Source organism: Zalophus californianus, chromosome 6 (genome assembly GCF_009762305.2).
Source record: "Zalophus californianus isolate mZalCal1 chromosome 6, mZalCal1.pri.v2, whole genome shotgun sequence".
Taxonomy (NCBI): Eukaryota; Metazoa; Chordata; class Mammalia; order Carnivora; family Otariidae; genus Zalophus; species Zalophus californianus.
In genome coordinates, this window is record NC_045600.1 from 88,605,177 (window position 1) to 88,619,058 (window position 13,882).

Here is a 13,882-nt window from a genome sequence, read left to right on the forward strand (position 1 = left end):
AAGAACAAGTAATCCAATCAAGAAACGGGCAGAAGACATGAATAGAAATTTTACAAAGACATCCAGATGGCCAACAGACACATGAAAAAGTGCTCAACATCGCTCGGCATCAGGGAAATCCAAAACAAAACCTCAATGAGATTCCACCTCACACCAGTCAGAATGGCTAAAATTAACAAGTCAGGAAACGAAAGATGTTGGCGGGGATGCAGAGAAAGGGGAACCCTCCTACACTGTTGGTGGGAATGCAAGCTGGTGCAACCCCGCTGGAAAACAGTATGGAGGTTCCTCAAACAGTTGAAAATAGAGCTACCATACAATCCAGCAATTGCACTACTGGGTATTTACCACAAAGATGCAAATGTAGGGATCCGAAGGGGTATGTGCACCCCAATGTTTATAGCAGCAATGTCCACAATAGCCAAACTGTGGAAAGAGCCCAGATGTCCTTCGACAGATGAATGGATAAAGAAGATGTGGTATATATACACAATGGAATTTTATGCAGCCATCAAAGGGAATGAGATCTTACCATTTGCAACGATGTGGATGGAACTGGAGGGTGTTATGCTGAGTGAAATAAGTCAATCAGAGAAAGACATGTATCATATGACCTCACTGATATGAGGAATTCTTAATCTCAGGAAACAAACTGAGGGTTGCTGGAGTGGTGGGGGTTGGGAGGAATGGGGTGGCTGGGTGACAGACATTGGGGAGGGTATGTGCTAGGGTGAGCGCTGTGAATTGTGCAAGACTGTTGAATCACAGATCTGTACTTCCGAAACAAATAATGCAGTATATGTTAAGAAAAAAAAAAGAAGAAGATAGCAGGAGGGGAAGAATGAAGGGGAGAAAGTCGGAGGGGGAGATGAACCCTGAGAGACCATGGACTCTGAAAATCAATCTGAGGGTTCTAGAGGGGAGGGGGTTGGGGGGATGGGTTAGGCTGGTGATGGGTATTAAAGAGGGCACATTCTGCGTGGAGCACTGGATGTTACGCACAAACAATGAATCATGGAACACTGCATCAAATCTAATGATGTAATGTATGGTTATTAACATAACAATAAAACATTTAAAAAAAAAAAGAATAAGCATTCCATGCCGAACCTGTTCCCCATCTCTGCAGTCTCCTTACTATTGATTTGGGTGTCCTTTCTGTAGGACAGACAAAACATGCAATTATCCCAATGAGTAGGAAAGTAATTAACTGGGTGAGAAATATGCCCAGAGTCCGTTTTATCCCAAGCAATCAATTAGTTAAGAGTAACCAGGCAAAAGATAAGCAACCTTCTAAAATGTCTAATAAAGTAAAAACAGCAGGGACAACCCCCCTTATAACATAATAGGCATAAATACAATGACAATAAAGCCATGCTGAGATACCCCAGCTTAGATAATGGAAAGAGTGGCCTTACAAAGACAAACTCTGGGACCACCTTCCAATTCTACTAGGAATTGGAATTTCTGAGGAATAAAGGAGACTCCTGTCTCTAATTCCTGTCCCTGGTAAAAAATATTATACTCTTAAATAAATGAACTTCTTTCCAGAGAGAAAACATGAAACAACATGAAGAAAAAGGTCAAGTGGTCAGGGCTTGTATAACAATGTGAATAATCAAGTTCTCAATACTGTGTTTAAGAGCATGAATTTTCTAATTTATTTTCTCAAATCTGCTATCCATTCACTTATTTGTTCATTCACCCATTTACCAAACAGGCATTGAACACTTTTTAGGTGTAAAGACCAATTCTAAGCAATTTCAAGCCAGCATTTAAAAAGTAAAAAACTTGGGGAGGGGAAAATTTTGGTTTTGAATTCTGGTTCTGACATAAACTCTTTGTGTGGGACAGACCCAGGTTTTGGGGACTGAAGTTTATATAATTTATAGAGTCCAGTATAAGAAAAAACATATAAAATTAGGACTACAGGCCCATGCAAGCGAGAAGCCTTGAGGCTGAAGCTTCATCGAATTTATAGAAATCTACCTCTCTAGCTAGATGTGATTTTATTCATTAGTTTCCTCAATCCAAGTTCCTCATCCAAGCCTCATAGGTAGCTTGGATCTGTGTAAGTGATTGCATCTAGGGCATGGAAAACATGCAACTCTGTCAAATCTGGAGCTAATAAAAAAAAAAATCTGGATCTGCATGTTTATTGTCTATGTTTTGTCAGTTTGCTCACCCAGAGACATCCTTGGCATCATCTGCAAAAGCAGGCTACTGGGTGGCCACCCGTTACAGGGGCTAGGCTCGCTCAAAATAGGTTACCAAAAATATAGGACATTCAATTGCATTTGAATTTAAGATAAACAATGACAATTTTTTAGTGTAAGCATGTCCCATACAATATTTGGGTGTCTTGAATTTGTTTTTTGCTACATCTTGCAGCTAACTAAGAAAGCTTATGTTCCATGCTCGGCTCAGGTGCTTAACTGGCCGTATTATGTGACCTTAAAGCAAATTATTTGAGACTCTTTCCTTCTGTTAAATGGGGCAAAAATCTTGCTGACAGTATTGTTGTGATGGTCAAACGAAACCATAAATATATGTAAAGTGTTTTGCACAGTGCCTGGCACCAGGGGGCTCGGTAAAATGGCAACTAGCGGTGTTACCAGAGAGAGCAAGCTGCAGAGTTCGCTGCTAGGCTTCACACAACCCACAGCAGGCCATAGTTGCTCCCTTTATTTTTTCCTCCTAGAAAAGTACAGGTAGTCTAGCTGATTTCTGAGAAGCCCAGACAAATGCTGGAATGCCCAAGTAAGTTTAAACAACATAGTGCCCTCTGGGAAGGCATCTGGCCTTAGGTAGTCTTTTCTGCTCAGTTAATTGGATTCACTGAACTCTCTTTCACAATGACAAAAAGCAAATGTTTGGAATAGAAACCTTTCCTGAGTCTAGTAGAACACCAACATTTCTAATAAACATTTTGATCAAACATTTCATCACATAGATCGTATTTGCCAACAAAGAAGCTTCTGCACCTATGTGCACTGGTTTTCTCTTTCCGAAAATATTTGCTTGGCATTTTCTGGACATGGGTTGAGGACACCAAAAATGAAATCTTTTTCCTTTCTTTTTTCTTTCTTTAACCATAAACTGTAGGACTCACTTTCATTGTTCAACGATTTTTTTTCTCAATGTTTTATTTAGTTAAGGCTAATGGTACATGGTGAGGAATACTTCACTCTGGGTGAATGAAACCTTTCACTATGTTCTTTGGTTAATTTCCTTATGTTCAAGCTAGGAACAGCTTGAAACTGAGGATCTTTCTCCTTCTTCCCATCTTTAGCCCAAGTTGTGCATCTGTATTTGCCCTCTTTAATGGTTTCTTTCTTGATTTTCTTATTTATTCAACAAAACTGCTTTCCAGATAATGTTTTAACCCCAGGAATACAAAGAGAAATAACTTTCAACCTCCTTTCTCGAGGTGCACAAAGCTTAGAAGAAAAGACAAACAAAGGAGTTTGTCCACAATATAATTAAAAATTCAGTCGTGGAAATATGTCCTACATATCAATGAAGTACAGAAAAAAAAGTATCTAAATGTGCCAGGGGATGGGATAAGGTCAGAAGGGATGAGGACAAAGGAGGTAATGATGAAGACAAGTTTTAGGGAGTAGTTACAGGTTCATTAAGAGTGTACAAACAGCAATTAATTACCAAGAGGGAAAATCACATACATCAGAGAAAGTAGACATAGCTTGGTGAATCTGAAGATAGATATGAGTGGAAAAGGTATGTATATGACTACAAAAATAGGCTGCACATGGATTTTTAAAAGACTTTCATGTCATTCTGGGGAGTTTAGGTTCTACTCTGTAGGAAATTAGGAATTTAGGGCAAGATTTGTGTTATAGAATATCAGTCTACCATTAGGTTCTATGGAGGTCGAAGTGGCAGAGAAAGATGGGGAAGGGAAAACAATTATAAAGCTATTAAAATAGTAAAAACAGGAGATGATGAGGGTCTGAGCCAAGGTAGACAGTGAGAATGCAGAGTAGAGGATGAATTTAAATGTTATGCAGGAAGCAGAGTGAAAAAAAATTGGAGACAGGGAAGCCGTGGTTGATTCCTGGATTTCTACATCTCTGTGTGAGTCTTAAAGAGAAATTGGATTCACACAAACATGCAAACACATACACAACACACCAAAGATAATATGCCTCTCAAAATATGTTATACGTATACATTGCACTAAAAATTCCTAAGCAAAATGCAACATTAAATGTCTTTAACCATTTATGAATCTGTTATTAATATTTAATTATTATGCTATTAATAGAACATGAGGCTAGAAAGCCACATGGCAATTTTCAGAAAATCTGAGATTACAGATTTTACACGCTACAAGAAAGTTGCCAAGGTCTATTTCTTGAGAAGAAGCTGTTCATATATGAAATTGTAGTCTAGCCATTACTCTAAGTATAAGTGGAACTTAATATTTTTCCATTTCTTTTCATTATGATGTTATTGTTTTATTAATTATTAAATATATGCAAAATTATATTTATAATATATTGAATCATAAAGAATAATACTAAAATGAAGATCCATATATTCTACCCAATTCTAGAAATGGAATATGACGTACTTTGATCTTCTGGTGTGCTCCTCAGTGATGACATCAACTTCCCTTCACATACCCCATCCTTAGGTGACTACAAATTTGATTGTTTGGAATTAATTATCTCCTTACCTTTTTTTCTGGTTTAACCAATTATCTTCATATTCTTAATTAATAGTTATCATTTTACCTATAAAATAATTCTACATATATACTGTTAGTGATTTTTATCTTTTGCCAAACAATATATTCTTGTGATTCAACCACGTTGATGTGCTTATCCTTTGACACTGATGTAGAGGATTTGTTATGAACATATTTTGATTTGTTTATCCATTCACCTGCAGATTGGCCTTTTATGGATATTCCTGCTTTGAACACTCTTGAGTGTGTCTTCTTATGCATATGGTACATTAAAATCATCAGCTCTCATTTGCTTAGGATTCCGTTACATCTTTTTCTACCGTTTACTTTCAAAGATGTGAAAGTCCTTATATTTTGGGGATATCTCTTGTTAACTGTACATTGTATAATGATTCTCAATCCATGTATTTATAAACTTTTATATATATTTATTTGTATATTTTCTATCAAGTACAAGTTTAACTACAAGAGAAAAATAAAAACTGTCAAATAGAATTGGAAAGCTGCTGCTGTGAGGATGAAATATCATCCTACATTTAGGAGAAAAAAAATGAAACTCGATTAATATGACATTTATACTCAGCAACAAGTAAGGAACACTAGGAAGGAAAAGAGTATAAACAGAGGTAGTTCATAAGGAAATTGTAGCATGTGACTTAAAAAGCAGTGGTTCCTGGAAGAAATTAGAGCTCTGTCTGGAGGAAGAAGGAAGAGAGGTGGTATAAAACGACCTTTGCTTATTGGGAAAAGGCTTGATAGTGAAGACTATTCTAGTTCTGGAAGACTGCCTGAGGAATGCACGTATCCTGAGGAAGAGAATGTGACAATAGACACGTGGTTGTACACCAGGCTAGGTTGAGTGAAATGTACCATAACCATGAGTGAACAGCACCTCAGGTCCTGAACCTGGGCTGACTGGGACTAATTTGTGAGTTAGAAGTATGTCTTTGATAGCACCACCATTCTTCTTCCTTGGATGAGGTCCCTTCTTAGGGTCCTCATGTTGTCTGCCAACTACATAGAACCTTCACATCCCTGCCACCTAGCTGCACACCCTTCCATCAAACAGACATTTCCATTTTCCCATTCCCATGGCAAACTTGCACAACATCCAACACCAGAAATTCTCAGTCAGTGTACCCTTAAATTTTTACCAAATTTAAAATTTATTCTTGTAAATAAACTGCTTTTCCTTTCACTTATGAAAGATAGAACAATTTGTTGAATAGTCTGGGAAAGGTCTAGAAAGCAAGGGAGCAAGAGATAAGCACTGTACTATGAGGTCAAGCTAACATCATGGAAAGGCAGAATGTTTACCAGGTCGTATGAAAATTTAGCCTCTTTATTATGCAATAGAGATTAGTGTAGACAGTGAACAGTTTCCAGAAAACAGAAGCATGGTACTAAAAGGGTGACAGCTGAGACACTACTAAATTCAGAAGTTCATATGCTTGGGGTGCCTGAGTGGCTCAGTTGTTAAGCATCTGCCTTTGGCCCGGGTCATGATCCCAGGCTCCTGGGATCGAGTCCCCCATCGGGCTCCCTGCTCAATGGGAAGCCTGCTTCTCCCTCTCCCACTCCCCCTGCTTGTGTTCCCTCTCTCACTGTCTCTCTCTGTCAAATAAATAAATAAATAATCTTAAAAAAAAAAAAGAAGTTCATATGCTTCTGGTGCATTGAAAGTAACAGAGTGAGAGTGAACAGGAAATTTCTGAGGTCTTCATGAAAACTTGAAATGACACACAGCCCATTTCAGTTGTTTCAAAAACAGAGACCATTGCCAGTGTCCTATTGCCAGTGTCTGTAGCTTGTTGCTCCAGAAGATGCTTCATGAGTTTGTGTTGGCCTGTTTGACCAACCTTGGCCCAGAGACTGCTGAGGAGTCAAAGGCACTGATCCCAAGCCCGGAAGGGTGGTTTGAAGAGCAGGAGCTCCAGCAGATTCTTGATGATATCCAGATCAAGTGTAGCTTTAGATATTAATCTCCAAATATCCCTCTGCTGCTGAGGGACCTACATCCCCAGCCCAGCATGACTGTCCCAGGGTCTGGGCCTGACTTACACAGAAATTCTGTTGCAGAAGACACTTGGTCTCCCTTTGGATAGAACAACCCAGCTTAGTCTTGGTTTAAGTTGCTATTTCAAACTTGACTATTGGACCGTGATAATCTGACCTCGCCTCTGGGAAGGGTAAAATGGGGTGATGTACCATATACGCTGCCTTGTTGACTACCTCATACCACCACTTTGGCCCCTGTATTATTTTCAATTTTTAAAAAGATTTTATTGGCAAAATTATAATAATCATGGACACTTCTATTGATAATTGTGGACACTTTTATAGAGATGCAGTCTTATACTATGATAGTGATTATATATGAACATTAAAGTTTTTTAATCTACCCCGAATTCCAGCATTTGTTAGTATGTTGCAAATACCAAATGTCTGAGGATCTCAGCAGTAGATTTCAGCTCTGTCCAGGTAGTGACCGTGTCCAGCTTGGTGAGCAAAGGCTCATGGGTAATACCAAGGCAATATCAGCCGAATGAATGAATGCTTTCCCCTGCCTTGTTTTCTACTAGGGACAATTTGATATATTTGTTTGCATTAACTCATTTAGGCTGATAAAAGGTGAGAGTGTTTAGCTAGGAGTTAAATATTTAACAGAAATTCAAAGCCTTATCACAAAGAATTCTATTCAGATGATGAGGAATTTCAGACAAAGGTGTCAGGCTACTGGGAAACTAGGAACAAGGATAATATGTGAATTCAGCTACTTCCTAAATCACAAGAATCAAAGACGTGAGATTAGAAGGGAAAATATGTGGCAACAACTCTTTATTTTATCAATTTCTTAAATAAACACTAACACATTCTAAAGACAAACACCACACCTCGATGGGAGGACACTGACAATAAATATGAAAAAATAAGAAAGTCATGTAGTATGTTAGAATGTGTTAAATGCTGTGGAAAAAATATGAAGACCAAAAAAAGGGGGTTCAAGAGAGCAGAACAGAGGAAAATTAAAAATTCATTCATTCAATTTATTCATTCATTCACTCACTTAACCACTCAGCTAGCAGTTCTCAAGCATCGACTCCCTGCTTAGTCTAGTTAACATACATGAACAACAGGCACAGCCAAGGCTGTTGTTTGTAGATTCTCTAATAAAAACGGGTAGAGAGTGCTATGGGGACTTTCAATAATAGCTAGCAATTCAGGGAAGGCTTCAGAGATAAACACTATGTGCATTAGATCTTAAGAACTGGGTAAAATTTAATCAGTTGAGAGGAGAGAAAGGACATTCCAGCAACAAAAACAACTAATGCAACATCATGGAGATAGAAAAGAGGATAGCAATTCAGGGAAAGGGAAAAATTTTGTTGTAGTGAAAGAGAAAGTTACAAGACAGAAAGCTAACAAGTGGGCGTGTGGTGGAGTCCAGTAGGGGTGGAGGAGTAGCTTTGCAGCAGATGAATTTGGAAAGGAATCCTTCTAGCCAACATGCATTAAGAGTTTCTACATACACGAATGCATTTGTATGCTGTCCTGTATTTTGATCATTCGAAACAGCAGGCTTAAAAGTACTGTGGAACAAAGTAGTATACTTTTGTGTTTACCATGGGTGTGCTTGGCTTTAACTAGACCCAGAATACAAAAATCCAAACTTACAAAACAGATAAAATAGGATGTGATTATTCTGTGAACAAAGGGATTCTTAACTTTATAAAAGGATTTACGTTCTTTGTTCTCAAGTACAGAAGTAGTGCCTGAGCTTGCCAACTCCCTGGATGTTAGGAGTCTCCCATAATGGAGCTATTCCTGACACTCTGACCCTTCAGCGGAAATATTTTTTTCCTGCTTTGTTTTTTAAAGTTTATATATATATATATATATATATATATATATATATATATAACCAATTTTATAGAAGACATGAATTTGTATTCTCTATATTTAATAAACATGTGTTTATCACCCAGCCACCCTGGGTGATAGACATTTGGGAAGGTATGTGCTATGGTTAGCATTGTGAATCCTGTAAGACTGTTGAATCACAGACCTATACCTCTGAAACAAATAATACATTATATGTTAAAAAAAAAAAGAAGAAGAAGATAGTAGGAAGGGAAAACTGAAGTGGGGGAAATCGGAGGGGGAGATGAACCATGAGAGACTATGGACTTGAGAAACAAACTGAGGGTTCTAGAGGGGAGGGGGGTGGGGGGATGGGTTAGCCTGGTGATGGGTATCAAAGAGAGCACGGACTGCATGGAGCACTGTGTGTTATACACAAACAATGAATCATGGAACACTACATCAAAAACTAATGATGTAATGTATGGTAATTAACATAACATAAAAAAAATGTGTTTAGCTCCCAATCCTCCCCTCTCTTACCTATAAACAAACTGAAGGGCATAAAGGGAAAGGAATCACTCAAAGTAGCCTTCATGGGGTCAGATCAGAACATCCTGGAGCTGGGATGGCAGAAGTGCCAAATAAAGCTGATGGTGGAGGTGAGGGCCCCTGAATTTGTAGGAGACACCATGGGGCCATTGGCACCAAGATTCCTGGTAATGATGGGGATTTGAGGTACAGGAAACAGGAGGAAACAAATGAGATAATCAAAATCTCATAAGGAACATCTGTATCTGGAAGATAAGCTTACCAATTCCTTAATACAGTGATGTTCCATGGGAATATCGTGTCGCCAGTCAGTGTTTTGTCAGTTGTTATTCCTAAATATTTCAACTTTTAGAGAACTGTTGTATATGTTTTTTTTTAATTTAAAGACAACACAAACAGGTGGGGGGGGATGAGAAAAATGGGTGAAATGGAGAGGGAGATACAGGGTTCCAGTTATGGAATGAATAAGCCGTGGAAATAAAAGGCACAGCACGAAGAATACAGTCAGTGATATTGTAATAGCATTGCATAGCCACAGATGGTAGCTGCACAGTATAATGTATAAACATGCTGAATCACTGTGTTGTACACTTGAAACTAGCATATCGTTGTGTGTCAACTATATCCAAATTAACAAATTTATAAATAAATTAATATATATAATATACATAACAAATTAATAAATAAGTTATAAATAAATAAAAATAACACAAGCAAAAGATTTGGGAATGACTTCTTCCAGGTATGTTTACTGCCACACGTCTTCAAAATACTAGTCTTAAAATGACTTAATTTGTTAAAGGCTCAGTTTAATGTTTTAGGTGATAGAGAGCCATAATTTAAAAGTAATATTTAAATATACTAATAAGGGTTCATATACACAAACCATTTACCATACTGACCAAATATCTGTTTTTCCAAAACACTAAAATATGTGTGTATGAGTATGCATCTTCAATATCTAAAGGTTACATACTTAATGGTAAATGACAGAATATTTGCCCCTTAATACCAGAACAAAAGACAAGGATGTCTTTTCTTTCTTCTTCTTTTTTTAATGAGGTATTTTATTTTATTTTATTTTTAATTTAAATTCAATTAATTAACATACAGTGTATTATTAGTTTCAGAGGTAGAGTTCAGTGATTCATCATTTGCATAGAATACCCAGTGCTCATTACATCATGTGCCCTCCTTAATGTCCATCACCCAGTTACTCCATCCCCCATCCACCTCTCCTCCAGCAACCCTGAGTTTGTTACCTACGATTAAGAGTCTCTTATGGTTTGTCTCCCTCTCTGGTTTTGTCTTATTTTATTTGTCTACATAGAAAATACTAAGAAATATTGAAAAAAAGAAAACGCTGTGAGAAAAATAAGTGCATTTAACAAGGTTGCAGAATAAAAAGTCAATATAGGAAAAGTGTATTTCTACATATTAACAACAAACAATTGGAAAATTAAGTTAAAACTAAGGCCAAAAAAAATTTAACAATGTTTGGAGGAGGCACCCGGCCATGGGTGACATGTTCCAGGGTCCAGGGAGTGAGGGCGGCCAGTCGGCTCCAGGGCCATGAAGCCCTTGGGAGGAGAGGGAGCAATCTTTTTGGAAGCTGCTCCTTGGAGCAGGCCCAACAAGATGGCATCTAATATTTTTGGACCCACTGAAGAGCCTCAGAACATACTGAAAAGGACCAATCCTTCAGAGGGGAAAGGAAGTAGTATCTTTGATGAATCAATGCCTGTGCAGACTCAGTGTCTGAACCCACCTGGTGGGAAGACCAGTGGTATTTGGGGTTCCCCAGTCTCTGCCACTTCACCTTTGGCACACCCAAACAAACCCAAGGACCACGTGTTCTTGTGTGAAGGAGAAGACCCCAAATTGGCCCTTAAAGCTGCAAGGAGCACCTTGTCCAGAGAAAAGCCGGGTGACAGGGTGGCCCTGGAGAAGTGGGCTGGGCCCAGCAGCCTGTGCCCATGCCCACGGGTGACAGCCATGAGCCCAGGTTGGACCCACGGTCTGCCTCTTACAACAAAGTCCTGAGCCTATCTGGAGGCTGCTGCTTCCCCTGTAGCCAGACAAGACTCCAGAGAGGTAGGATTTCAAATAGAGTTTCTTTTAGCCCAAAGGAGGGGAGATGGTCTGTTGTGTATCTGAAGCTGCTGCTCAGGCTCCACTGGCATCACAGAGCCGTGGAGCACCCCACCTTCCTGACCGCTGCCAAGAGATATGTCCCGGTGGGGACAAAATGTGACTTCCTGGTGCATACTCCTTTATAACTGCAGATGTGACAGGACTCTATGAGGGGCTCGAGGGCAGGTGGTACAAGGCCACGGTGTGACCTGGTGACTCGGGGTTGCCTATGGCCTCATTGCACCAGCGCTCTGCTGGCTGACCTGGGGTCCAAGGATCACTAAGTAACAGAGTTTACAGCCTTGGCAAGAAAATAAAAAACAACCTTGTCTATTGCTGTCGTATAGAGGAGCAAGGCTATAAGCCAAACACTAATGGCGGGGAGTGAGAGTCTCCGGCTGATCCCTGGGATGCTCACACCACACTGTTCACTGTGGCCTGGTTTCTGACCCCGAGACTGCAGCTGCTGGCCCCCAGCAGCTCCTTTCCAGTCAGCCCCATGTGCGTTGCTCTGTACTCTTCTTGAGACACCTCAGTTGCTTGTCCTCAACAACTGTTTTTTTGTTTTGTTTTGTTTTGTTTGCAGATTTTATTTATTTATTTGACAGAGAACATGAGAGAGAGCACGCATGAGAGCGGGGAGGGGCAGAGGGAGAAGCAGACTCCCCGCCGAGCAGGGAGCCCAATGTGGGACTCCATCCCAGGACACCAGGATCATGACCTGACCCGAAGGCAGACGCTTAACCAGCTGAGCCACCCAGGTGCTATGTCCTCAACAGCTGTTAACAAAAACCAAAAAGTTGTTTTCAGTCTCAGCTTTACAGAAAGATTTTGTGCCCTCATGCCCTGAGGTACTCTATTTCTGGCATCTAAAAGCTTGGCCAGATCTTACTAGCATTCTCTGCCTTTCGTTTCCAGGCTGATTTTGCTGGGAATGATTCCTCTTTTCTTTTTTTTTTTTTTAAGATTTTATTTATTTATTTATAAATAAATAAAATCTTCCCACCAGAGAGAGAGAGAGAGAGAGAGAGAGAGCAGGAACACAAGCAGGTGGAGTGGGAGAGGGAGAAGCAGGCTTCCCGCCGAGCAGGGAGCCTGATGTGGGGCTCGATCCCAGGATGCTGGGATCACGACCTGAGCCGAAGGCAGACGCTTAACGACTGAGCCACCCAGGCACCCCTGATTCCTCTTTTCTCATCAGCCTACAGTCTAAGCCTTTGCCCATCACCAATGATGTGGACAGCTCCTTTCACAAGTCACAGTTCTTCCTGTTTAGAAGGCCCCCTGACTTCTAAAACTCTGTCCACATGCATCCAGATAAAAGGGGTTATTTAAATCCTTTATCTATCTTACTTTATTCCCATTGATGGTGGGAAGAAGAGATGCTCCAGAACCTTGGGTTCTTAGGTTTGAATCTTTAATAATTAAAGAGCTCTTCTAAAATACCAGCTTTACATAAGTGACTGTTGACTCTGATCTGTTTCTGACACATTTCTAGGATAAAGTCATTTGCTCCGATACAGCAAAGAGGAGGAAAAGTTTGCTTAGCACTCTTTATAAAACTTTGCAGAGCCTCTGGACCATGTTCAGTTTCCAGAAGAGATCTGGAGACGTTGGGCCAGAAGATTGAGTAGTTTGATAAGGAAGTCTCAAATGGCCAATTCCATGATTCTTGCCAGGAAAGATAGTGGGCTGGCCGGAGTCATTTTGCTTTAACCCCTCAGGCAGAGTTTCTCCCAGTTGGCCCCTAAAGGGCTACAGTCTCAATTCTTATACTTCACTCATGTTGGACCAACAGTTAACAGAGGACAGGGTTTGGGTGGGGGTAGCTATTGGTATGAGTGCCTATAAAGCTAATGCCAGGTGCTAAAAATACCTGCATTGTTGTTACAATTTTGAAAAGCAACAGCATTATTTAGTCACAGTCACAGAGGCCTAGACACTTAAGTGCTTGCAGGAGTGAGCTATCTACTGAGCTCCACCTCTTACACCTAGAGCATTGAAGGGATCTGTGCATGGCTTTGTTAAACAAAAACCGATTTCCCCCCTTTCAACTGCCCTGCTCACTCAGGAAGGAGTCAAGAAACTCATTCCTTGCTACTCTCTCAAGTGCTTCCTGCCTCCACCCTTCAAATGGCCATTTATAAGAAAGTTTTTTCTTACAAATCCAGAGCATTTTTTTCCCCATTAAAAAATGTCATAAGTGGTGGTTAGGGGTTAACCCCAAACACACTAACTCGCTTAATAGCGCAATGTTCTAATGGTTGAAAAGAACTGCCATTTATAACTATGTTTTGTTTTGGTTTTTAATATGCAAGAAAATGATTTGTGAATTCCAAGTTGGATTGCTAGGAACCCTGACCTTGTAGTGCTGGCCCCTGTGGCCTCCCCCCTGCCCTCAATGTCCACCCAGTGAGAGGAAGAGCTCTCTAGTTCTGTCCACTGGCAGGGAGCTTGGGTGGAGATGGGGGAGGCAGATGTGGGAATGGAGGCGAACATGAACTGTAGCAAGAGCCTCTGCACAGCAAGACAGATGCCCTGCCTCACTTTTCTTCCCATCTTTCCCTCCCTGGGGCCATAGAAGTGGGTTTAGTGTGACTGGTGGTAGTACGATCACTGGGAGAA

The 13,882-nt window shown here is 40.1% G+C and overlaps 1 pseudogene; it reads left to right on the forward strand.

Annotated features, from left to right (window-relative positions):
• Positions 1–10,649: 10,649 nt before the first annotated feature.
• LOC113909189 lies at positions 10,650–11,403 on the forward strand (annotated as a pseudogene).
• Positions 11,404–13,882: the final 2,479 nt, after the last annotated feature.